This window comes from Spinacia oleracea, chromosome 3 (genome assembly GCF_020520425.1).
Source record: "Spinacia oleracea cultivar Varoflay chromosome 3, BTI_SOV_V1, whole genome shotgun sequence".
Classification (NCBI taxonomy): domain Eukaryota; kingdom Viridiplantae; phylum Streptophyta; class Magnoliopsida; order Caryophyllales; family Amaranthaceae; genus Spinacia; species Spinacia oleracea.
Window position 1 is genome coordinate 11,801,547 of NC_079489.1, and position 12,631 is coordinate 11,814,177.

General features: G+C 29.9%; 1 long non-coding RNA gene across 1 annotated transcript; it reads right to left on the bottom strand.

The window, feature by feature from the left end:
• Window positions 1–11,083: 11,083 nt before the first annotated feature.
• Window positions 11,084–11,804, bottom strand: LOC130470716 (uncharacterized). The gene is made up of 2 exons (XR_008931439.1): window positions 11,591–11,804; window positions 11,084–11,445 (listed from the first exon to the last, which is right to left on the bottom strand). It is a non-coding gene; the product is annotated as an uncharacterized lncRNA (long non-coding RNA).
• Window positions 11,805–12,631: the final 827 nt, after the last annotated feature.

Genomic DNA, 12,631 nt, shown 5'->3' on the forward strand with positions numbered 1-12,631 from the left:
AGAACGGACCACAATAATACATCAACATATATTAGTTTAAAATCATTTGCATGATTAACTTACATAGACTAAATAAATAAATAATTTATTATTTATCTAGTTACAAATTTACAATAATGAAACAAGCACACAAAAGTGGAACAACACAATTAACAACATTTAAAATGATGCCATAGTTAGTGGGTAATGCTTGCTGTCCTCAGTTTTACCAATTGCATATATTCATCATTCATATATGAATCTAATCCGAGTATAGTATTATTTTGTAAGTCAAAAAGATGAACCAACAAAAGCTATAATTACCCAAATTAATTATTAAAAAAAACATTTCCTGATAAGCACTAACGGCTGAAAATGTAGAAGTTGGATACGAAGGTTCACTTTTACTTTGATAAGTGCACTCAAGTCTCACTAACCTACTCTATTATCACTCTATAATTAGGAAGGTGCAAATTTTTATTTGTCCACCCCAAACACTTCTTTATTTGGTTTACTTTTGTTTTTAGTCAAAATTACTTTGTTTGATTTGTAGTGGAAAACAAGTCACAAATGCACCATGGTTTAACTTGTAAAGTACTTTTGTCATTGTGTTGTTTCTCCTAAATTGTTACTCCCTCCGTCCCGTTTGACCAAAAAACGGATTTTAAGAAAAATGGAATATAGTACATAAAAAGTGAAATAAAGTACAAATGATGATTGAATTGTATGGAAAAGAGGAATAAAGTACATGGGAAAAAGAATATAGTACATATGAAAGTGAAATATAGTACACGGGTGTTGTTTTCAATGCATTTTTAATTAATAAAATACATGAGAAAGTGGAGACCTTAATAGCCAAAATTAGAAATAGGACTATAATTTTGGGACGCCCGATTTGAAAAACAGAACTATAATTTTGGGACGGAGGGAGTATGTCTTAATCTCTTTCTTTTCTTATTTTAGACTAATGTTTTTTTTTACGAAATTACCCTATGAATATATATGCAGCCCTAAGAGCTACATATTAGAAATTAAAAATGAAAAAATAACTTAACACACTAAACATTATTTACACCGATGAATGCCTGATTTTGGCATGCATTAGTAAATAATTTAAATTAATAAAAAATATATTAAATGCTTAATTACAGCCTAAGAACTGTATACTTCCTCCGTCTTTTAATACTCGCAACGTTCCTTAGTTTCACGCATGCCAATGCCAAACTTTGATCATTTATATCTTAAATTCTCTTTATGCAAAAATTATAAAAAGTTGATATTTTGAAAATACACATTGAGACGAATCTAACAAGATCTCACATGACTATGTTTTATCTTATATAAAAGACACTAAGAATAGTCAAAGTAGATTATATGAATAGTGACAAAAGTCCAAACGTTGCAAGTATTAAAAGACGGAGGAAGTATATCATTACCCTTATAATAGATTAGAGATGCTTTTTTTTTGACGCAACATAGATTAGACCTACTTTTGGTGGTTAATTTATATAACCACATTCACGATTAGTAATACTTAATTTTCATACTAGATTGTGCATGAAAATGCATCAAAAAATTATAATTAAAATAATGCGGAGTAGTTTAGTAAGGGAAAAAATCATTTAACGGATTTTAACTTATCTAAATTTTATAAACATATCATAAATTATTTCAATTATGTATTGAACTCGGAAGTCTTTATTTTACCTAATAGTAGTACTTATCCGGGACTTATACGAACTATCTTTTTATGAAAATATAAATTACAAAGGCAAAGAGAAGATTCAAACATATGACTTATCATATACAGTTTTTCAGTCTCATTCAGTAAGCCAAGATCACAATAATGTATTGGAGAATTTATGAATTTAATTAAAACAAAGTATTGTCCACCAAATTTTGACTTAGAGATCTTTAAAATCATTGTCGATCCGGTGGATTATGCGCAAAGCTAATAACCTGTACGGAATATCATGGTATAGTCCATATACTCCGTACGAAGGCATATTATTTCAATCTTTCGTCTACTCTTGTTGACAACATGTGCATATGTTAGTGGGGAGTTTAATATAGAATAAAATAATAATTATTATATTATTAGTGAAAAAAATAATAATTATTATACTAAAATATATAATAAAATAATAATTATTATATGCTTAAAATCTTAAATGAAAAAAATTCAACCCACTCAATCATACTTCATGTTACTGTTGAAAATGTCAAATTACAAGTAATAATTATCTTCTCGCACTTTTTATAGGGTACAAAAGATCTTGCCAAATATTATTACGAGTAGTGATTAATTACCCCATAGTGTATGTTCTATGCTTAATTATAATAACATGAACAACGTTTATCACCTAGGAAATACGAATTATTATTTTAGTGATAGTTGAAAAAAATATCGTAAATATATTAAATCTGGTTGATTTGATAGGATCGGATATGATCAAATCTAAAAGGAACGTATCATACTGATTAAAAAGGGAAAACTTAAAAAAGTCAACTTTTATAAGACCTGATCGATTGGAACTTATGGACCTATTACTCGAACTTATTAGACATATAACTTGTTTGTATATGGTGAGGAGAACTCACCCTAACTGTTAGAAAGTAACCCATTTTGGAAAGTAACCCATTTCGGAAAATGAAAGTAACCCTCACACCGTGTTCTAGGCTTATGTTTCAACACTAACTCCATCATAACCCAACTAATTGCAAGTTGTAATATACGTAATACGTACTTATGAATAATTTATAACTTCCTTTCAACGAAGGTTCATTCATAAGTTAAAATTGCTCTAATATTCTCTTATGCTTTACAATATTCCATTATTTGCACCTTTTCCTTGTAAGAAATACTCCTAATTTTTCTTTACAATATACTTTTGAAAAACTATACTGTAAACATTACACACACCAGTTAGAACATCACATTGCGCCATCTATATAATATACTAAAAGAGAGGAAATCAATGTGGTGATGACAAATGTTACTCATTGATTCGCCTCTTTTTTTATTAAAAAATTAATTAAAATTATTGGTCAAAATTACTTTGCTTTATTTAAGGAAAACATGCACAAATAAAATATTATTGGTTGTCGTTATAAATCTTAAAGATTATGCGGATAATAAACATCCTAAAAATATTACGAAAAAATATAAATTACCAACAATTTCTGATTCCGTAGATAATAAACATCCTAATAATATTATGAAAAAAATATGAATTACCTAAAATTTTCATCTACAGCAGCTCGGTGAACTCATATTGATAAACTAAAGAATTGATAACATTAGCTATGTGATTGAAAATGATTATACAAACGGAAATTATTAAGTCACATAGCTAATGTTAATGATTTCCTTTCATATGCTTTTCCTTGATAATAAACATAAAAAATTGATAACTTTAGCTATGTGAACGGAAAAATGCTTATTGTCATCGATTAATTTTTCTACACTAATCTATCTATCTAACTATTTATATATGTCTCTACTATAATAAAATAAAGGACGTTAATGTGGTGGGGACAAATGGCACTCTATGATTTGTCTCTCTTTTAATATAAATAATTAAACTTAATATAAAAATAATTAAACATCACATATTTTAATTACTAGATGTGATAAAATTCTCCCAAAAATAGTCCTACGTATGCTTATTCTATGGTAACAACAACTGATATGGAAAAATCTATAAGAATAATATATTCATCAATATTTTTACTAAGGCCCCGTTCGATATTGTTTTTAGTTTTTAGTTTTCTGTTTTTACAAAACTAAAAACCAAAATATGAAAACCAGAAAAAGTAGTTTCCAGTTTTTTGTTGTCAGTTTTCAAAATAAATATGATTACTATTACTATGACTATTTTTTAATTCATGATTGAATCTAAACCACGTGACTTTTATAACCAAAAAACCAAAAACTGAAAAGTGGCAGTGATATCGAACGAACCATAACTTATATGGAGAATTCCTATATATATGTAAAATGAATATCCTATAAATCTATATATCTATGTCTATTCTATCTATCTATCTATCTATCTATCTATATATCTATCCGATTATCTATCTATCTATATATCTATATAATATACTAAAAGAGAGGAAATCAAGGTGGTGATGACAAATGTCACTCATTGATTGACCTATCTTTTAAAATAATTAAAATATTTTTTTCTAACTATCTCTCAATAAAAATCTATTCCGGACTACATAATACAGAGTATCTATATAATATACTAAAAGAGAGGAAATCAATGAGATGATAACAAATGTCACTCCATGATTCGCCTCTCTTTTAATATAAAAAAAATTAAAAATATTAGTCAAAATTTGTTTGTTTTATTTAAGGAAAAATATGCACAAAGAAAATATTATTGATTGGCATTATAAATCTTTAGATTGTGTTGATAATAAACATCCTAAAAATATAACATAAAAATATAACTTACTAAGATTTTCATTTTTAAAGATTCTTATAATTATGTATAAATAATTTAATACACAATACGTTATTTTCCCCTCAAACTCCAAATCTATTACATGGTGCTGACAAGTGTTGTTTTTTATTTGATTATCTTATAATATAAAAAATTATACTAAAAGAGTGGAAATCAATGTAGTGATGACAAATATCACTCATTGATTCACCTCTCCTTTAATATAAATAATTAAACATAACAATAATTTATAACATCAAATATTTTACAGCCGTATAATCTCACGCAAATAGTATATTCCGAAAATATGGGTGAGAATCGTAATATCAAATGGTTCATTGTTTTTTACCAAATATAATATGCATAACTAACACTTACTAAAAGTTCTACCACGTTAGTTATGAATATATAAAAAAATTACTAATAACTTTCCTATTATAATTTTTTGCTTATTTACTTAATTATTCTAATCAAACAAAAGGATTGTCAAATACTCTAGAATAGAGTTTTAAAATTCAAAACTGTCTTACAAAAAAAAAATTGAGGCTAGGGGTGGGTTTGAGGCGGGTGTGGATACACGGGGGAGGGTGATGAAGAGGGGATGCATTTTATTTTGCACCTCTCAAAACGGGGATTGAAAGGGATGAAAATCATTCCTATCAATGATGGAGGGGGTATGGATGAGAATAATAGACGGGTGCGGATGTGCAGGCTAAAAGTTGATTATTTATCGAATATAGGGATGTTAAATTGTTAAATTAGGGGGACAAAGCCAATAACTAACTTTATAAGGGTTAAGAATTTAAAATCGGTAACGGAATTAAACTGGTTATGGGTTGTAAACGATTCGAATTAAACGAGTTACGGGTTGTAAATGGTTCGAATTAAGCGGGTTACGGGTTAAAACAGTTCGGGTGATGACAAATGTCACTCATTGATTGACCTATCTTTTAAAATAATTAAAATATTTTTTTCTAACTATCTCTCAATAAAAATCTATTACGGACTACATAATACAGAGTATCTATATAATATACTAAAAGAGAGGAAATCAATGAGATGATAACAAATGTCACTCCATGATTCGCCTCTCTTTTAATATAAAAAAAATTAAAAATATTAGTCAAAATTTGTTTGTTTTATTTAAAGGAAAATATGCACAAAGAAAATATTATTGATTGGCATTATAAATCTTTAGATTGTGTTGATAATAAACATCCTAAAAATATAACATAAAAATATAACTTACTAAGATTTTCATTTTTAAAGATTCTTATAATTATGTATAAATAATTTAATACACAATACGTTATTTTCCCCTCAAACTCCAAATCTATTACATGGTGCTGACAAGTGTTGTTTTTTATTTGATTATCTTATAATATAAAAAATTATACTAAAAGAGTGGAAATCAATGTAGTGATGACAAATATCACTCATTGATTCACCTCTCCTTTAATATAAATAATTAAACATAACAATAATTTATAACATCAAATATTTTACAGCCGTATAATCTCACGCAAATAGTATATTACGAAAATATGGGTGAGAATCGTAATATCAAATGTGTCATTGTTTTTTACCAAATATAATATGCATAACTAACACTTACTAAAAGTTCTACCACGTTAGTTATGAATATATAAAAAAAATTACTAATAACTTTCCTATTATAATTTTTTGCTTATTTACTTAATTATTCTAATCAAACAAAAGGATTGTCAAATACTCTAGAATAGAGTTTTAAAATTCAAAACTGTCTTACAAAAAAAAAATTGAGGTTAGGGGTGGGTTTGAGGCGGGTGTGGATACACGGGGGAGGGTGATGAAGAGGGGATGCATTTTATTTTGCACCTCTCAAAACGGGGATTGAAAGGGATGAAAATCATTCCTATCAATCATGGAGGGGGTATGGATGAGAATAATAGACGGGTGCGGATGTGTAGGCTAAAAGTTGATTATTTATCGAATATAGGGATGTTAAATTGTTAAATTAGGGGGACAAAGCCAATAACTAACTTTATAAGGGTTAAGAATTTAAAATCGGTAACGGGATTAAACTGGTTATGGGTTGTAAACGATTCGAATTAAACGAGTTACGGGTTGTAAATGGTTCGAATTAAGCGGGTTACGGGTTAAAACAGTTCGGGTTGTCAATGGGTTTTCCTCGGGTTCAACGGTTCGGATTGAAGCGGATTGGGTTATTAACGGGTTTTAGATCCATTCGGTTCTGGTTGTTGCTGGAATGGTTTGTTATCGGGTTTCAAATCTAATTGGGTTAATATTTTTCGGTCGGTTCGGGTTGAATATAATCGGATCTGGTTTTGGGTTCCAGCTCGCGGGTTATTAACGGTTTGGGTTCTAAACGATCGAACCAACCCAACGGGTTCAACGATTTAGGTTTAGAATTGACATCTCTCATAGTATAGGATGATAACTGATTTTTATACCTAATATGAAATCATGGGTAATGCGTGAAAAAGAATAAAATAATCTACGTATTTTTCTATGTTTCTTTTTTCTAAATTAATTTAACTTTGCACTTAAAGTTAAAATATATAAACCGTGCATCGCACGGGTCCTATACTAGTACTTTGACTAGTTCCACCACCATTGTGCCATACTTTTTTTTCTCTTTTCCACTTCTCCATATAAGGAGTATTTAGCAACTTGTATAATACCAGTAATTTTATATCACGTTTAAAGTACAAATGTATACGTAAAACATGATAGAAATTTGAGGACGCACGCGGAGGTTTTAATGGACCTGAACAATATAACAAAATTGCATTTTTATAAATGATTACATTAATAAGAATTGTACAACAGTATTTGCATTGGTAGAACACTTGTTTCTACCCCTCATATTTTGTGGGAGATCTCTTGATTCAGCTGCTTTTGTATCAGACGGCCTGACGCGCGCGTGTGCGTCAGACCATGATGACGTCAGCCTATTTGCCCACGCGCAGGTTCTTTCACGCGCTTACAGATAGGAAATTTCATTTCTCTCTCCTCCTCCTTCATTATCTCTGCGCTCCTATCTCTCTCTCTCTCCTGCTCTCTCGCTCTCTCTCCTCTATGCGCTCCTCTCTCTCTCCTTTCCATCTCTCCTCTCTGCGCTCCTCTCTCTCGTCGGAGACGACCACCACCATCAGAAGATTCCGAGGAGCTCCTCCTCGTTCCTCTGCTCAAAACCCCAAAGAAAATCAGATGATGGAGGAGCGACGGCGGAGGAGCGATGGCGGAGGAGCGACGGCGGTGTACGGCGATCTCAAACTCGTCAGCGTTCTCTCTGAATTTAAGAAAGAGATTCCGGCTGGCTCCTTCGTAGTCCACCGCTAATGTCCCTGAGGTTATTAGGTTTTGTTGTTTTTGGCTGATTTGCGGCAGTAGGAACTGCGATGAAGGTAGGGTTGGTGATGAACAACCCAAGACCACGTTGGTGATGTTACTCATTTAGCACATGTTGTTGAGAAGGATGACGAATTTGCAGTTGATTTGGTGACTAGTTGACTTTGAATAGTGCTCATATTTTAGCGATTAATGGTTAAGAGTGTTGTTTTGAGTTCAATTACACTAAGGGATTGATATGTGGAATTGTGGCTGTTCAATTACAATTACACTAGTTGACTTTGTGGAATTGTTAAGAGTGTTGTTTTGAGTTCAATTACACTAATTGTGGCTGTTTAATTTCCATTTAAATGCTATAGAAAGTTATTTTGTTTTGTTTTAGTTGGGTAAAATTTGTGATGTTTTAGTTAGAAAGAAGTTCGTTTTAGTTAAAAAGAAGTCATTTCTTAACTAATTGATTCTAATGTTTAACTAATTGGTTCTATTTCTTAACTAATTCGTTCTATTAACTAACTAATTGAATTTCAGACTTAATTAATTGAATTAATTGATTCCATTGCTTTAACTATTTCGTTTTGTTGTTTAACTAATTGGTTCAATTACTTAACTAATTGAATTTCAGGCTTAACAACTACTTTCGTAATTTAATCTGTAAACTAGTACCCAGAAACACGTAACTAAAACTAATTAATTCCAGTGCTTAACTAATTGGTTTCATTACTTAACTAATTAGTTCAAATGCTTAACTAATTAGTTCGATTGATTAACTAATTAATTCCAGTGCTTAACTAATTGGTTTCATTGCTTAACTAATTGGTTCAAATGCTTAACTAATTAGTTCGATGGCTTAACTAATTAATTCAAGTGCTTAACTAATTGGTTTCATTGCTTAACTAATTGTTTCAAATGCTTAACTAATTAGTTTGATTGATTAACTAATTTGTTTCATTGCTTAACTAATTAGTTCGATTGCTTAACTAATTAATTAAAGTGCTTAACTAATTGGTTTCATTGCTTAACTAATTGGTTCAAATGCTTAACTAATTAGTTCGATTGATTAACTAATTAATTCCAGTGCTTAACTAATTGGTTTCATTGCTTAACTAATTGGTTCAAATGCTTAACTAATTAGTTCGATTGATTAACTAATTAATTCCAGTGCTTAATTAATTCCAGTGCTTAACTAATTGGTTTCATTACTTAACTAATTAGTTTAAATGCTTAACTAATTAGTTCGATTGATTAACTAATTAATTCAAGTACTTAACTAATTAGTTTCATTGCTTAACTAATTGGTTCAAATGCTTAACTAATTAGTTTGATTGATTAACTAATTAATCCCAGTGTTTAACTAATTGATTTCATTGCTTAACTAATTGGTTCAAATGCTTAACTAATTGGTTCAAATGCTTAACTAATTAGTTCGATTGATTAACTAATTATCCAGTGCTTAACTAATTGGTTTCATTGCTTAACTAATTGGTTCAAATGCTTAACTAATTAGTTCGATTGATTAACTAATTTGTTTCATTGCTTAGCTAATTAGTTCGATTGCTAAATAATTAATTAAAATGCTTAACTAATTGGTTTCATTGCTTAACTAATTGGTTCAAATGCTTAACTAATTAGTTCGATTGATTAACTAATTAATTCCAGTGCTTAACTAATTGGTTTCATTGCTTAACTAATTGGTTCAAGTGCTTAACTAATTGGTTTCATTGCTTAACTAATTAGTTTAAATGCTTAACTAATTAGTTCGATTGATTAACTAATTAATTCAAGTGCTTAACTAATTGGTTTCATTGCTTAACTAATTGGTTCAAATGCTTAACTAATTAGTTTGATTGATTAACTAATTAATCCCAGTGTTTAACTAATTGGTTTCATTGCTTAACTAATTGGTTCAAATGCTTAACTAATTGGTTCAAATGTTTAACTAATTAGTTCGATTGATTAACTAATTATCCAGTGCTTAACTAATTGGTTTCATTGCTTAAGTAATTGGTTCAAATGCTTAACTAATTAGTTCGATTGATTAACTAATTAATTCCAGTGCTTAACTAATTGGTTTCATTGCTTAACTAATTGGTTTAAATGCTTAACTAATTAGTTCGATTGATTAACTAATTAGTTCGATTGCTTAACTAATTAATTCAAGTGCTTAACTAATTGGTTTCATTGCTTAACTAATTGGTTCAAATGCTTAACTTATTAGTTCGATTGCTTAACTAATTAATTCAAGTGCTTAACTAATTGGTTTCATTGCTTAACTAATTGGTTCAAATGCTTAACTAATTGAATTTCAACGCTTCACTAATTAGTTTAATAATTGAATTTCAACGTTAACAAACACTTTCTCTATATCTGTAAACTTATTAATTTCATTGCTTAACTAATTGATCCCAGTACTTAAGGTTTCATTGCTTAACTAATTAGTTTTAATGCTTAACTAATTGGTTATATTGCTTAAATAATTTTTTCCATTTATTAACTAATTGATTTTGGTGCTTAACTAATTAGTTCGATTGCTTAACTAATTGGTTCAAATGCTTAATTAATTTGTTCAAATGCTTAACTAATTGGTTCAAATCTTGAACTAATTAGTTCGATTGCTTAACTAATTGGTTTAAATGTTTAACTAATTGAATTTCAACGTTTCACTAATTAGTTACCGTGCTTAACTAATTGATTTCATTGCTTAACTAATTGGTTTCAAAACTTAACTAAGAATTATGGACTTAACTAATTGAATTTTAGGCTTAACTAATTGAATATTAGGCTTAACTAATTTAATTAGTTACATTGCTTTAACTAATTCATTCCATTGCTTAATCAATTGATTCCACTGCTTAACTAATTAGTTCAAATGCTTAACTAATTAGTTCGATTGATTAACTAATTAATTTCAATGCTTAACTAATTGGTTCAAATGCTTAACTAATTAGTTCGATTGATTAACTAATTAATTCTACTGCCTAACTAATTGGTTTCATTACTTACTAATTGGTTCAAATGCTTAACTAATTAGTTCGATTGATTAACTAATTAATTCCAGTGCTTAACTAATTGGTTCAAATGCTTAACTAATTAGTTCGATTGCTTAACTAATTGGTTAAAATGCTTAACTAATTGAATTTCAACGTTTCACTAATTAGTTTCAGTGCTTAACTAATTGACTTCATTGCTTAACTAATTGGTTCCAAAATTTAACGAATTGAATTTATAACTCAAAATAAATCATAACTAAAACGAATATATACTTAACTAAAACGAAATAAATCATAACTAAAACCAAATTATTTTAAACTAAAACAATGAATAACTCAAAATATTTTATTTCTTAACTAAACACAACAAATCATAACAAATCATTAACGAAAACAATAATTGAGAAAGTAAGTAACTAAACCCTTTCTTTTCGTAACTAAATATAACTAAAATTAAACTAATAGTCTTTTAGTCCTAATACATAGAGAAAACCGCCGTATCCTCCAGACAAGGTGGCTGCCTCTCAAATGCACGACGAGGTAAAGGTGGTTGTGTAGGCGGCTCTTCTCTTTCGTCTACTTCCTTTGGTGCTCTTTCGCTTCCTCGGTCGTCGTTCGCCGGCCACGTCGAAGGCTATGGTCGATGATGTTACCAAATCTTTCACGAAACCCTAAACAAAAACAAAATCAAAACAAAATTTAAAGAACCTAAATGTAAAATCAACAAAATCATTAAAAAAGGAACTGAAATCAAAAACCTAAAACTACGATGGAGGATACAAAGGATAATGGAAGAGAGAGAGATGGAAGTTTTACCTTGAGACAACGACGAAGAGCTGGAGAATGGCGGCGACGAGTTACGGACGGCAATGGCCATTCACGGAGAGGCGGAGAGTTTGAGGGAGATGAGATTGACGAGACGAAGACAGATTTGCACCTTCACCTTCGTTGTAGCGTTGATGCCGACGAAAATGGAGGAAATAGATTTTGAGGAGAGAGAGAGGCAGAGGAGGAGAGAGAAACAGAGAGATTGTGAGGAGACAGAAAATGAATTAGGGTTAAAAAGGGGTGAAAATATACTTTTTATATGATCCGAATTTTTTGACCCATTACCCATATTTTTGACCCGCGACACACCCGTGGGTGGTTTGACGGTGTCAGACGGTCATATTGAAATATTTGTATTCAATTTTGAACAAGTCTTGATTATAATTTCGAGTACCTTTTTTTTTCTCACCTCAAGTTGTTTGAATTTAGCACTTGTACAACCACGGAGTAAGTTCTATCGAGAAAATAGGTGAAATTTATACTTTGTCTTTATTGTTAATAAAATATTCTAGGGTTGATCTACGGAGTATAATGGACCACTTGGGGGAGGGGGGGGGGGGGGGGGGGGGGGGGGGGGGGTTGGGGGGGCGTTTATCACAAATCATCAACCAACTAGGCAACTACCATAAAAAAAAATTAAATCTTAAATGAAGTTCAAATATTCCTTAAATAAAGTGAAGTTCAAATATTAAAAAGTTCGAAAAGTACTTAAATTTTGATTAAGAAAATAATACAATAGTACATACTTTTGTCCACTAACATTTTTTTTTTCAATGTGATTGTTAAAGCTTGATTTGTACCATAATTGAATTATTTAACCGTTTATTTCCTTATTGATATACTCCGTACCCTTTACGAAACGACCCATCTTTAGGAGGAAGTATTTTCGGATATCAGATATGTGTGGACAAATGCATATCATAGCAAAAGACAAAATAAGAAAAATGACAAAAAAGAAATTAAATGATACTTTTTTAAACAAAAATGGTACTTTTTTTAACTGAATGGTACTTTTTTTTTACAGAATGG